This window comes from Syngnathus floridae, chromosome 22 (genome assembly GCF_059516105.1).
Source record: "Syngnathus floridae isolate MCC-2025c chromosome 22, RoL_Sflo_1.0, whole genome shotgun sequence".
Lineage (NCBI taxonomy): Eukaryota > Metazoa > Chordata > Actinopteri > Syngnathiformes > Syngnathidae > Syngnathus > Syngnathus floridae.
In genome coordinates, this window is record NC_142434.1 from 715,520 (window position 1) to 728,777 (window position 13,258).

General features: G+C 51.3%; 2 long non-coding RNA genes across 6 annotated transcripts in view; one reads left to right on the plus strand and one right to left on the minus strand.

The window, feature by feature from the left end:
- LOC148379017 (uncharacterized) overlaps nucleotides 1–13,258 on the plus strand; it is a 53,213-nt gene that overhangs the window by 32,555 nt on the left and 7,400 nt on the right. For 3 of the 4 annotated variants that reach the window (XR_015855482.1, XR_015855484.1, XR_015855483.1), the window contains one exon: nucleotides 8,594–12,836. This is a non-coding gene — a long non-coding RNA (uncharacterized LOC148379017). Of the gene's footprint in view, nucleotides 1–8,593; nucleotides 12,978–13,258 lie in introns of those variants that run through there. The other variant, XR_015855485.1, reaches the window with a different exon arrangement.
- On the minus strand, nucleotides 1,290–7,862 carry LOC148379018 (uncharacterized). Of its 2 annotated transcripts, XR_015855487.1 has the most exons (3): nucleotides 7,376–7,722; nucleotides 7,123–7,263; nucleotides 1,290–4,396 (listed from the first exon to the last, which is right to left on the minus strand). It is a non-coding gene; the product is annotated as an uncharacterized LOC148379018 (long non-coding RNA). The 2 variants fall into 2 exon arrangements; XR_015855486.1 differs by lacking the exon at nucleotides 1,290–4,396 and having other exon boundaries at nucleotides 6,462–7,263; nucleotides 7,376–7,862.

Here is a 13,258-nt window from a genome sequence, read left to right on the forward strand (position 1 = left end):
TTAAAATATTAAATATCAGCAAATGTTTTTTTTGTATTATTGCACATGACCGTAATGTCTGCGGCGTCGGGCAAGGACGTAAAACTCCGACTTGCTCTTCCTTCTGCGGCGGCGGCGGCTAATTACGGGTGCAAACTCCTTGTCATTGCAGCGGGAAGCTCTTTAGGTAGCGATTCACCCCCATGAATGGAAGCCTAATTAATCCACTTAATCTGCTGCATGAGATTATTGCGCGCGTGCACATGCTCACGCACACACGGCTGGCCTGTCCCTGACAATGGAGAGCTGCTGATAAAAATATATATACTGCTATTGAAAGCGAAGGGGGGGCGGGGCATATAGATAAAAGTGTGTGTGTATATATATTCCCATCCCAAATTGCGTGATAAGGCCTTGAGCTCTCCATCACGCTGACAAGGCGCCATAAAAGCAGGTTATCCTCCTGCTGCCCGCCGCTCGCCGCCTGTAAATATGACAAGGTGCGCTTCCTGTGATTTAGAAGGCCACTTCCTGTTTGCCACGCCGTGTCCTTGACGCCACCATTGCCGGGAATCCGGGAATTTGGTGTCTTGCAATGCCGCGCTCGTGTGTGTGTGTGTGTGTGTATGTGAGCAATCTTATCAGAGGTGAAGCCGCGGATCCGTGATAAAGTCGGAGTGGATGACGGTGGCCCAGATGGGGCGGTGTTGAGATTTGGGCCGGCGTTATCGTCTCAGAGGCGCTCGAGCTTTGACACCGCTCGCCACCTTCGGGACCGTATCGGACTCAAAGCGCCGATAGCGGGAACTCGCCGCGGATTTTCTCCTGACTGGATTCACTCGTGTCACCGTGCGCTTTTCTATGTCAAGCCGGGTTTTTTTTTTTTTTTTCAGCGACTACTTGAACTTAATGAGGCCGTCAAAACGAAGGCGCCGGCGTCCTAAGTCGTGATGGAGGCATGTTGACGAACGCAGTCATTCAAATAGAAATCACGGCGGCCCGAGATTTAAGGTGGGAGAAGAACACGTCCGACGCATTTCCGAGCGAGATGATTTATTTCTGCACTTGAATGAGAGAGCAAAGCGTTGAGATGAGTCCAATTGTCATTCATGAGTGCCATCTAGCGCTTGCTTTCCTTTTCCGTCTTTTCCCGGTCTGACACCCGTTCCGTCGGGTCGGCCACCATCTTAAGTCGGTCTATCACGTTCTGCCAAAGTTTTTGAATCAGTTGGGCGAGGCGGCCTTTGCTGGCCCCCCCCCCCCACCTCCTCCTCCCCCCCTCCCCTCCCAGAGGAGCGTCCATGGCGACGCTGATTATGTCACCACTTAGTCAACTAACTGACACTGATGGGTTTGAAATGCACTCTGGGTCCCGGCGGAGGCTGTCACCCTAGCCAGCCCCCATCCCGACCGAGCTCTGCCCCGGCCGGGTGTTGTGTTACGTTGGAGTGACGGCAAGGCCAAGTTCAACGGCTCTCAGATGGGACGAGGGACCGCGGAGGCTCTCGTAACATCTTTGAGTCTTTTCCATGCGTCCGTCCGTCCGTCATATGGGGTGGGGTCATATTGAAAGAGACAGGCGGCGTGCTTTAGGGAGGCCACCTCTGGCCCGGACGACAGCTCCGGTTACACTCGCGCACGGAGCGGCCGAGGCCCTAAAAGCCTGGACCGGCGCGACCTCCGACCCCTGTCGCCGGTGCGGTTGTCGTGTGCGCAGCCGGTCTGGACCGGCGCGGCTCCTGGCGACGCTAGGGAGTGCCGTGGCACTTTGCGTGACTTTGCACACACCAGAACTCGTTCAATTTGCCGTCAGGTGAAGAACCAGTCAGGTTTTGGCAGTTTTTTTTTTTTTTTAAGTGAAGTGTAATGTCAAAAAATAGCCTCGCAAGTGTCTCCAAAGTGCTGAATATTTTTAATTTTTTTTGCAATTGTGTCGTTTGCCGGCCGACTAAATCCCAATGGAAGCTGAGCGGACGACTTTTTGAAGAAGTTGTGATGACTTTTCCATTGTTGCCGTTTGGAGTTGACGTTAAAACCGGGGAATGACGACCACTTTGCGAGCGAGGGAGGGAGGGAGGGGGCGAGCCCAGGGGCTTAGCGTCAGGGTCTCGGTTTTGACTGCGAGAGCAATTAGGTCATTAGCGTGAGTGCTGACGTCCGGATTAGGCTCGCCTCGTCGCTTTAGCAAACAGGCGGCCGTAACAATAACGCCAGTAACAATAGCGGCCGCAACAATGGCGCCCGCCAGGAACAACCAGGCGAAGGGGGCGGGGCTACTGCTTGGGCGGCTGCTCCGCCTGGCTGATGTCCTTCACAGCTGGCTTCACAGCTGCCAAAGGGCCTATTGTACACTTCCTGGGCCCCTATTGTTCGCCGCCGGAGGAAGTTCGCTCTTTTCCGCAACCCGCGCGTGACCCGCACGCACTGTCTGAAGAAGCCGGCCCAAAAAAATGGATTCCCTAAAATAACTCAGCAACGCACCGTGTCAAGAACCGGTTTGTTCATTATCCAAATCGCTGCAGGGTTCAGAACCAGGTAAAATCAAAACCGAGTTAGGGACCGTCAAGAACCGACGTTCAAAAAAAAAAGTCAAAGCCAAGACGGGAAGCAGTTCAGAGACTCAAGTTAATAACTTTTTTTTTTTTTGTAATGGTGTCGCGTTTCTGGAGGTCGTGACGGGACGGGCGCCACAATGACGCAGGTGCGCCATTCAGCCCCGGACTTGATTAACAAACGGGCCGGGCCGGGACCCCGTGTAGTTGGCGGATTCCCTTACGGCAATCCGAGCGGCCCCAACAAAAGGCCGGGCGGACCCGACCGAGCCGCGGGTTCCGACCCCTGGACCTCCGGGGCCCGCCGGAGGCCCAGGCAGAGCGGGCGAGGCAGGTGTTCCCCGGGAAGACAAAGTGGCTGCGAGCGAGCGCGGCTCCGTTGGGGGAATTTCATCAACTTGACGGACTTTATGCGAGTGTCAGGAGCGAAGTTGCCCGAGCGGCGGGGTCGTTCCCACAGCCTCTCTGCGGTAACACAAGCGCAGCGTTTTGTTCGGCCTCCGTGTGTGTTTCTCCGGCAAGTAACAGATACAAGACTTTTTCTTGTCGGCCCATCCGCGCACTCGATAGCGGACGGCCATTTTGGGGCGGCGGAACGGATGACGGGCCTTTCCGTTGGTTTCAATGGGAAAAGGCGATTTGTCTCCAGAACGGCAACAAGTGGACTTTTTGTCCGCTGGCCGAGACGTAACATAAACGCAGCGGCGAATGTTGTGTTTAATTACGGCCGCCCGGCCTACCAAACACGACATCAAAAGGTGCAGCGCTCAGCTGAACGCCGCTGCGCCCGGCGCGCCAAGGCAAACACGGCCGAGGCCAGAGGAGAGGCTTCATTCATTTAGGGAGCGCGGACCCCCCTCCGCCCCTCCCCTCGGGGGTTCAGTGCGAGGTTAGTCAAATAGAGGCAGCGCCGCCTGTGCGCACTGTCCATTAACTGGCAAAACATGTGTGGCCATTGTTTTCATTCACAGGCTGACCTCAACACCAAAACACCGGCCGGCCAGCCTTGCAAAATGACTCCGATAGCAAACATTTGTCACGATTGCGTCCAAATGAACAAATCCATTTCCGTCGGGAATTGCGTGAAGGAATTTTGCCGATATTCCACGTGGGAGTCGTGTTCGCAGCACTACTTTTGTCTAAAAGAAATGCCGGCCGGATGGCTGGACGGCGAGACTTCCGCTGCGGGTGTGGTTGTTGATCCAAAAGAAATGCGGCTTTCGCTGACTCTGCAAAGCAAACAGCGCTGTGGGAGCGAGCCGTCGCTCCGTTCGCAGCCCCGTCGCTTCCAATCAGGCCCCAGATGACACTCGCAAAAGCAAAGCCGCCGCTGCCGCTGCCGTTCCTCCCTTTGGCTCGTTCCGCGAGCCGCCGTCAAACATCCTGAGTCAAAGCCATCGTTTGAGAAGAATTTATGAAAGAAATTAAAATCCAATCATCGCAATTTGTTTTTTAGAGTGAATTAGCAATTGAGGATGTCTGCCCACAAAACAGTCAATTACTTTCTTTTTTTTAATTAATTGACAAAAACAGAAAAAAAATGTTCCTCCCCCCCCCATCTAGTCCAAAGTTTCCACGTTAAGAAGTTGGGATTATGACCCAAAGGAAACACTTGGCAAGCAATTTGAAGGATTTGTCACCAAGACCAAGAAGAAGATTTAAAGTCCCGACAATCCAGCCCCCCCCCTCCCATCAGAAAAAGTTAAGAACATTGCCGGGTGAAAAAAAAAAAGAGAGAGAAGAAAATAAGCAAGCCTTTTCCTGCTGGCTGTCCATGAACATTCCCAATGTTGCTTACGTAACCTTTGACCCCTCTAATGCATTAATTGAGGCGAGTCCATTTGGGGTGAGAAACAGGCAGCCAGCTAAAAAAAGAAAAGAAAAGAAAAAAAATCATTTCATTTGAAAGACATTGACATGATGTAGTCATTCATCAGTGGAAAATAAATAGTAGATGATTATTATTATTCAAAAGCTTGCGTTATTGAACAACGTCATCCATTAGCCGCAGAGCGAGCGACAACAAATAGCGTTAGGCGGCCATTAAGAGCCCGATACCAAAATGAATGCTCACCCTGGGAGCTGCTCCCTGACCTTCACACTTGACCTGCGTGTGTGTGTGTGCGCGTCTAAAGGCTATCATCCAACTTTTTAGGAAAGTTTCTTTCTTTCTTTCTGCAACTTTTTGTGTCTTTGAGGCGTCAGGTGTCATTACGGCTTAGCTTCTCGCGCTTCCCGCCGTTGACGTGCTCAACATCTTAGGAGGTTTTGCTCTTTTTGCTCAACTCCCAAAACGCACACACTCGCTCATGTTTGCGCCAGGGAGGAAAAATGAGCACGTGTAACAATAAATATTTCCATTTATATGCAAATGACGATCTGGTGACCAAGAAGAATGGATCAAGCTCAAATGAAAAAAGCAAAAGAAAAAAAAGCGCACGTCTCGTTTTAACCTAAAAAACGCGTACAAGAGGTCTGATAGAAAAAAAAAAAATTGGAATTCACGACACTTAAAAAAAACAAGAAGAAATGTTACATAGAAGATCATTTTGTTCTTGTTTATCTTCAAGAACAAACTTTTGACGCTCTGTCTAATTGAGGCAATCTTGCAGATTCCGATTTGGTGGCAGATAGAAAATTATTTTTGCAGAAAAATTTTGAATTGAAGAACATTGCGATTTGTTTTGAACCATCAAATCCTATTTTGCCAGAGAAAAGAACCATTTCATTTGTTATCTTTGGTCAAAAGTTTGGGCCTGCAAATAATCTTTGACTGCATTCTATTATTTTGACGGCTGCCTTGAAAGCAAACTTCTGAGTAGTTACTTGAAACTGCGCGCGTGTGTGTGTGTGTGTGTGTGTGTGTGTGCTGTGCTTAGCTGACTTCCTCCCAAATTGCTGACATAATTACATGAATGTCATTTTTTATGACTCGCAGTAGAAGAGGGGAGCGGCGGCGGCGGTGGCGGCGGTGGCAGCGGCATCTCCACTGAAGCAGATAATTAGAGTCGGAATAAAGCAGGGGCGGAATAATTAATACATCAAAACTAGATGAACTTTTTCTAATTATTTTTATTTAATCTCCATTCTAATTATTGTTCTAGTCGGCTGAGCCAGATTGGCTGGCCTCATTCACGGCTGTGAAATGCACCCGTGGCGCTCAATCCGCACGCAGCCAAACATCAACTAACTGCGCCGGCAAATGGCGGGGTCGCCCCCCCCCCCACCACCACCACCACCACCACCACTATGTGATTGAACTGTAATTTAAATTCCGCCAGTGCAAAACAAACAATTTGCATCCACCTGCCGCACTCCTCCTCCTCCGCTTCTTGTTGTCTTCTCGCCGAATGGATTTGTTTATCGCGCTCAGCTTGTTTGAAATGAGTTTGGTCATTAGCATCGTTTATCGCGCCGTGTGACGTCCCGCTCTTAAAAAAAACGAAAAAAAAGCGAGAAAAAGTTGCAATCTGACAAGTCTTGTATTGTTCCAAAGGCAAAGCTTTGCATTTTGAATGGAAAAAAATGGTCTAGCAAAAACCTATGAAAAGTTGTTTAAAAAAAAAAAATGTTTCGGGGGGGCAAACCAAGTTTTTATTTTGTGGTAACTTTCTTGTTTTTGTGCGCGCCTTTGAAAGCGCTGACTTGGTGAGATGAAAATCGACCAAGAAGAAATGCGCGGGAGATGCTCTGATTGCACAAAACGAAAGCGAGAGGAAAAAGAGGCGGGGCTTGTGTTGGGGGGGCTTTCGGGTGGTTTTGGAGGCGCGTCAGATTAGGAAGCAGTGCAAGTCAGCTAAATAAAAAGCCAGAGCTTCATCACAAGCATGAAATTAAAGTCGTGCGTGGCGCCCAGATTCAAATGGAAATAAAAAGTCGTGTTGACGAAATTCAAATTGCCGCTTGATGAATGCTCAAAACAAGATCAGATTTAATTAACATCAGATTTAATTGAGGCTCCCGCAATTTAAGATGGTTTTTTTCCCCAGCTCCTCAGTAATTAAACGCCGTCTCGTCGGCCCCGATTGAGGCCACAAATATATTCCACTTATTATTATTATTTGCATTATTATGATGACGATGATTGTGGCTTTATGGTTAATTTGGGAATAATTTAATTAAAGAGATCATCTGCTTTTGGAGGAGATGCCACGCAGCTTTCTTTGCTGTCTGCCACTGATTGAGCGAGCGAGCGAGCAAGAGCTTCCTTCAATGCTCCTCATTAAGCTCATTTGCTGTGAGAACCTTCTTGCAGGTTCCGCTGGTGTTTCTTTGTCCTCTTTTCTTTCTACTCCTTCCCCATGTTTTGGTCGGAGAAGGCCGGATCTCCTGCCGCTTGGTGCTCAAGCGGAGGCCGTTGAGTCCTGTTGGGTCGCCCTGGTGGCGACCGGCTCTCTTCAAGGGGTGCAGTGACACCTCGTGGCCGGGCGTGGCGGTGCAGCCAACACGTGGAATGTCAAGGCACACCTTCGCCCATCCGCTCGGTATGCGTGTGTGTCATATTTGGTTGCGCAGGTATCTGCGGCGTCACGCTCCGTTAGCGATGACGTGCGCGTGCGACCTGCGCGTCTTGTTGGGGAATGCGCCTCACCTGGACTTGACCCCGGCGGAAGTCAAACAAGCCAGCCAGCCAGCCAGCCAGCGCCGTCCAAATAGTTTTCCACCTGGTGACAAGCAACAATGCTGTGGCAGTTGGAAATTCACCCCGTGACTGACAGGCAGCAATCATCACCTGCAACAAGGAAGTGAAAAATATTGATTCATAGCGTGGAAGTCAATCGACCTTAAAGTATGGTGAGATACTTGAAGCATGTGCAATCAATTGTTTGCCACGTTGACCTTACAGTACGCTCAGTCCTCTCTTTGCCAGCAAAGTGTCCTTTCAGCCTTTGAGGCCGCACGGACGGCAGCAGGTTTTGCTTGCGCCGAATTCCCCCCGAACCGCCGGTTCAATTAGCCATCGCGACCTTGACCGTGAAGGTCAGCTGGCTTTGGAGGGAAAAAGCCTCACAAGACCAGGGCGAGGAAGATGGATGTGTGTGCGTTTCCCTGCCTGGCTGCCTGGCTGCCTGCCTGGCTGCCTGCCTGCCTGCCTGCCTGCCTGCCTGCCTGGCTGCCTGCCTGCCTGCCTGCCTGCCTGCCTGCCTGCCTGCCTGCCTGCCTGCCTGCCTGCCTGCCTGCGTGCGCGCGCGTCTCTTATCTGTGCAGCTTGCTGGAGTTTTAAATTATTCATCCTCCTCCTCCTCCGCCTTTGCCGCCTTCCACATCTCCATCACACGGCTGCCCGCATCCGCCCGGGGAGCAGGCGGTCGCCACGGCAACCTTATCGGAGATCGCAGATTTGGGGCTCCAGAAATGAAATAAAAGAGGAAATTGGCTGTATTAGCATAAGAGGAGTCAGCCCGGAGTTGAATACACACATCACCGCCCCCCCCCCCCACACACACACACGCCCATGCTCCCAGCAACAACCTCACCCACCCCTTTCCTTTCTCCTTATCTGATGCCAGCTATATAGTATATATATATATATATATAGATATATATATATTTTTTTTTCTTTCTTTCTAATTCGACTCCCCTTTGTTCCTTCATGAAGAAGACGAATACGTGGGGGGAAGTAAAGCGTGGAAGCGGCCGCCGTCACCTCTCGCCGTGCGTGATTGACAGCTCACTTTATTCCCCTCCTCCTCCTCATTTTGTTTGCTAGGTGTTTATTTGCCGCCGTTGAGTAACTTGTCTCCATCTCGGAGCGTCTTAACACCCACCGCCTAGGAAATGCCCGATTTAATGTAATATCTTCGCCAATGAATTCAAGCGCGCAAAGCTCGTCGTGTCAGCGGAATATCGTCGAAGATTGGATTCATTCCTGTGAGTTGACTCATAATTAAAATTGATCCAGTCAAAGGAAAATAAATCAATATATAGTCAGTAGGACGTCCAAATGATTTTTCTTCATTTTATTATTTTTGGTATCATTTAAAATGAATTGCTATTGTCTTTAGATGTTGTGAGTGCTCGTCGTCCTAATTGTGTTGCTACCCATTGGCTTGTTTTCCCAGATGGACTCCATCTTTAGCAAGCGGGGGGGGACCTCTGCTTCCACGGCTGCCAGCGATGTGGGCCGCAAACGCCCCCACCCTGCCTTCTCCCCTAATTGAAGTTAAACAGCTGACAAATAGAACCCCCCCCCATCCCATCCCGCCCGCCCGCAGATGCTTATAAATGTCAACATACGCTCCCACTTGGACTGACACTCCCCCGGGGACAACAGCAAGTGTCTCTTATGCTAATCACTTATCTTCCTCTGGCGGCCAGCTTTTGGTAAGACCACCGTGTCTCAGCTGGGCTTAAGTCACCAAAACTAACATGCGGAAGTCCAAATCTAACCTGTGGAAATTCAAAACTGGACTTACGGAACGATAACGGGATGCCCAGAACCGAACCACGCAACAGACTCAAGTCCCAAAAAGTAAGAAACCTGCAGAGGAAAGCGAGCGCTTCTTCTGCTCTTTGTGCATCTCACCACTTGGCGGCGCTGCCCCAAATGCCATTTGACGTGGCGCTCACACTTCTTCGGTGGTCCTCGCCATGTGCGGTTCCTCATCACCGTGGAAACGCCGGCCGGGCGCCTGTGGCAAAGGCCCGCCCACACGCCGCCGTCTCATGTTTGTGTGCGTGCGTGCCAATACGTCAGGTTGGCTAACAGGAAGTGACACGGCGAGACGGGCAGACAATGGATCTGCGCCGGCCCCGCGTCCCACGCTGGTTCGGACTCCCTGGCCCGGAGCAGATAACCGGTCCGGGATCCCATCCCGGGCGTGTCCTCTGAGCGTGGGCGCCGTGGGTGCAAGACCGCAGGGGCTTGTAGGTAGCGGCGTCAAAAAATGCTTGTCCAGTCAGGCGGCAGCGGTCACGGTCCCATTGCCGGAGCTTCACGGTCCCACGCTGTGTTTGGACCGCTGGCTTGGACGGCGTCTGGGCGCGGTGGGCTGGAGATAGAACCTTTGGAACAAAAGTGATTGTCAAGAAGAAGAAGTGGGAGGAGGAGGAGGAGGCCTTGTGTTGCTTGTTCAGATATTCATTGCTTAAAGCGTTGAGGCTGCGACATCAATGCTAACTTTGTTAGCCCGGCTATGGTGCCGGTATTATGCTAAGTTCCGTATAAAGGCAAAGGCAGTGCTAAAGATGGGCATGCCAAGGATGAAGATGTTTAGGATTCAAGATAGAGATGCTGAGAATGAAGATGCTCCAAGCGGAGGAGGACCTCACTTTGTTTGGCAAAGCGTTTAAGAAGAAAAGTGAAGCTGCGTCTAATGCCGAAGATGAGCGTGATGGTGAGAAATGAGGAGGAGCGACAACAATGACAAGATGGCCACCGCATCGCAATTGGCGTGTGAGGATCATGCGAAGACGAGCAAGCGTGGGCGCCGTCTGGCTCTGCTTGAAAGTTGGACATCAGGCAGCGGCGAGTGGGAACGGCGTCCTGCGGCTCATCTGATTGGCCGGCGTGGGAAGCGCACCACCGTTCCCGGGCGGACAATCGAAGCAAGCTCGGACACGGGGATGCCGGCGCGAGGCGCTTGTTCCCGAGGCGTGGGGGCGGGATTTGTCCCACTTTTCCGCAAGCGATGGCCAACGGGGTGGACTCGGGAGATTGCGGCCGCAGCGCCGCTTTCCAAACGGGCTTTTCTCTTAGCGTGCAGTTTCCGGCCTCGCCGCTTAACGGCATCAGCGACAAGCGCCCCCGACGCGTCTTGTGCGTGTCCTTTTGTCTGCTTTTTGCAACTACTTCTTTTCGTCTTGTAACTTGTCGTCTTGGGCCTCTTCCCATCTTCGCATTTGGGCCTTATGGACAGAGTTTTCTATGACAAGCGTCGCTTGGGATTTTCTATGTTGTTTTTCACCAAATGGAGATGAGTGAGAAATAGCCGCAAGCTGCTATTCAAGTAACATCCGTGCGCTTGAAGCCAACTCTTGTGTTGACTTTTGTCCCCCATGATGCTGCCATGGTGACACCCGTGTTTGGGCCAGACTTCCACCCGAGTGTGGCGGCGGCGGCGGCGGCGGCGTCTTTAGTCCCGCTCAGTCAAAACAAAACTTGTTACATCAAAAGCCGTCCTTTTCCCGACCTGGTTTCGCCTCTCGCTATCCGGGCCGGCTCCAAATTCCCCAAAAGTCCCCCCCCGTGAAAATGTGCACGTACAAACAAGGGCGTCTCGGCGGGCCGCTGGCAAACAATAGAGAAACGGCGTGTGGCGTCTCGCCGTGATAAGATGAGCAAGGTAATCAATGCTGTAATGAAGGAGGGGGGGCGGGCGGGCACCGTTCCTATCGCATGCCCCCATCGATGCAATTTCTAAAAGTGTGTCAGTGTGTGCGCGCGTGCGCGGCAGCGTGACGAACACGCCATGGCGTGCGCGCCGCAGATAAGCATGAAATAATTGCGCTGTGACAGCCTTGAATAATGTCCAAATTAGACAGAAGGTGCACGTTATTCCTCTTAAGGCAGGCCGTGATGATGACGAGGATGAAGATGATGTTGCTGGAGATAGCGCCTTCTTCAACGCAACAATCAATCTTATGCGTACACACAACACAAAGCAGACGCGCGACCTGCTCCCCCCACCCCCACCCCTCCCTCATGTAATGAGCCTGGCTGGCTAACGCCATTTCATGTTTTGTAGCTCGCGAGCTAAGCTGCACTTTTGCCCGGGAAGAGGAAACGGCGAGCGATAAGGCGCACCGGAGGCCTTTATCGGCCGGCGCGCTCATTTCCAGTACCGGTAGCGTGCCGGCGGCGTCCGTCATCATCAGTGTCGCCATTAGCCGGCATTGGCTGCGCCCCAGCATCGTTAGCGTCGACGTTAGCGCCGGCCTGACTAATGACCTCTTCCTCGTGCTAGCTGCCCGCCGCAGTTCCAAACGGTTATATAATGTGAACAAGACAACCCTTCACCCGCATGCTCCTTTGGGTGTCATCGTTTGGTGATGACATCATCACCGTCATTCTGGAACAACTGAAGTTGAATTCCAGCCCCAATTGTAAATGTCATGCGCGTTGGCACGCCACGGGTGACCTCCTTCCTTGCCGAGGGCTCCCTCTGCGGCGGAGGCGCCCGGCTGGCGGTGGCGCCGCGATGAGGGACAGGCGGAGAGGAGGCCGAAAAGTGGACCGGATCAAATGGAAAGATAAGCCAGGAGGAAAAATGGGAAAGTGGATGGATTGCCACGGAGGAGATGGGTGGGGTGGGGTGGGTAGGGGGGTGATGCTATTGATAGGAAACGGGAGAGGAAGGTGGCAGCCATTTTCTTCCCGCTGCTATCGGAAGACGTACGTTACCGTGACAACACGGAGACGTCCGCATGAAACGCGGCGGCCTGAGTTCATCCACTTTCTGTTATCTACGCGCACGCAGAAACAAAATGGAGGCCATGCCGCAACAATGCCAGCAAAAGTTGACAAAATGGCGCCTCCATTTCTCATTTGGCCTTCTTCAAAATTGTCCATTTGGAGCCCCAAAATGGGAAACGCACACGTGCCACTTTGCTTCCATGCAGCGCCACCTGCAGCCAAGGAAAATGTCACATTGCAGATGGACGGCTGCTAAAGTCCAGCTAGGATGTCGCCTAATGGACCGAGTCAGATCTAATCACAGACACTCAGTGAAGTTTCCTCTCCGGCTTTCAGTCGGCGGAGAATATTTGAGGCGGCGTGAAACTCCATCCCGCCGCCTGTGCGCCATCCAATGACGTGTTCAATAATTCACCAGCCCGCTGGCCCGCGGCTTCCCAACCGCTGCGCAGTCGCAAATGATCCTATTTTGATTCATTGCTTCCAAAAATATTTACTACCGATGCTGAACTTGTAATGTTGCCATGAATCTGGTCCAGACCCGCCAAAAAAAGCCAAAGGTGTGGCCGGCCGGTCGGTCGGTCGGAGCGCCCTGCCCTCATTAATTGGGTGAATGTGATTAGCAGGTTATCAGAAGCATCACAGGAGCTGTCGTCCTTATCTCCTCACGCTTCCTGGGTCGCTCGTGACAGAGTGGACCAGTAATGGGACAGGACGGCCGCTAGATGCACATCAGATATACGGATTCAGTTTGTTACATTAAAAAAAAAAAATCCAATAAAGCAGCTGTTACTTTGAAAAAGTTGAACTCTGACATCTCACTTTAGCGGTGACCTCCAACAAGGCCTAACGCGTGTTGTCGTGTGCGACTTTTTCACACGCTCGCTGTGGACAATAATTTAACGGTGCAAGACTGACCTCTTGTGGAATAAAGTAATACTGCACCTTAACATGGCGTCATCAATCACTTCCGGATTTGGGTTCGCGTACGTACGGTAACCGAGAAAGCTCAATTCAAATGGAACCAAGCGCTTTGGGTCGACGTTTAAGCTTTCGTGGCATTAATTTGTTTTTCTTCAGACGTCATGCAGGTAATCCTCTCCCGTTTTTTAAAACGGTATAGAATTTGAAATTCAATCAACCGGAGGGCGACAATGATAAACTAAGATTGTTGTCAAATGGCAATATATTTGTTTGACGCGTTGGTGTCAGTCTTGCATGTGCAAAAAAGATAACGAGCGTTGTTAAACTCGGTTGGATTCATCTTGTATCGTCCTTGTCTGCATCTATGATTCAAGTAGATTTTGCCACAAAAGGTATTAGCCATTTTAAACAAATATGTACAAACCCAAATAATTCAAAACCATTTGCA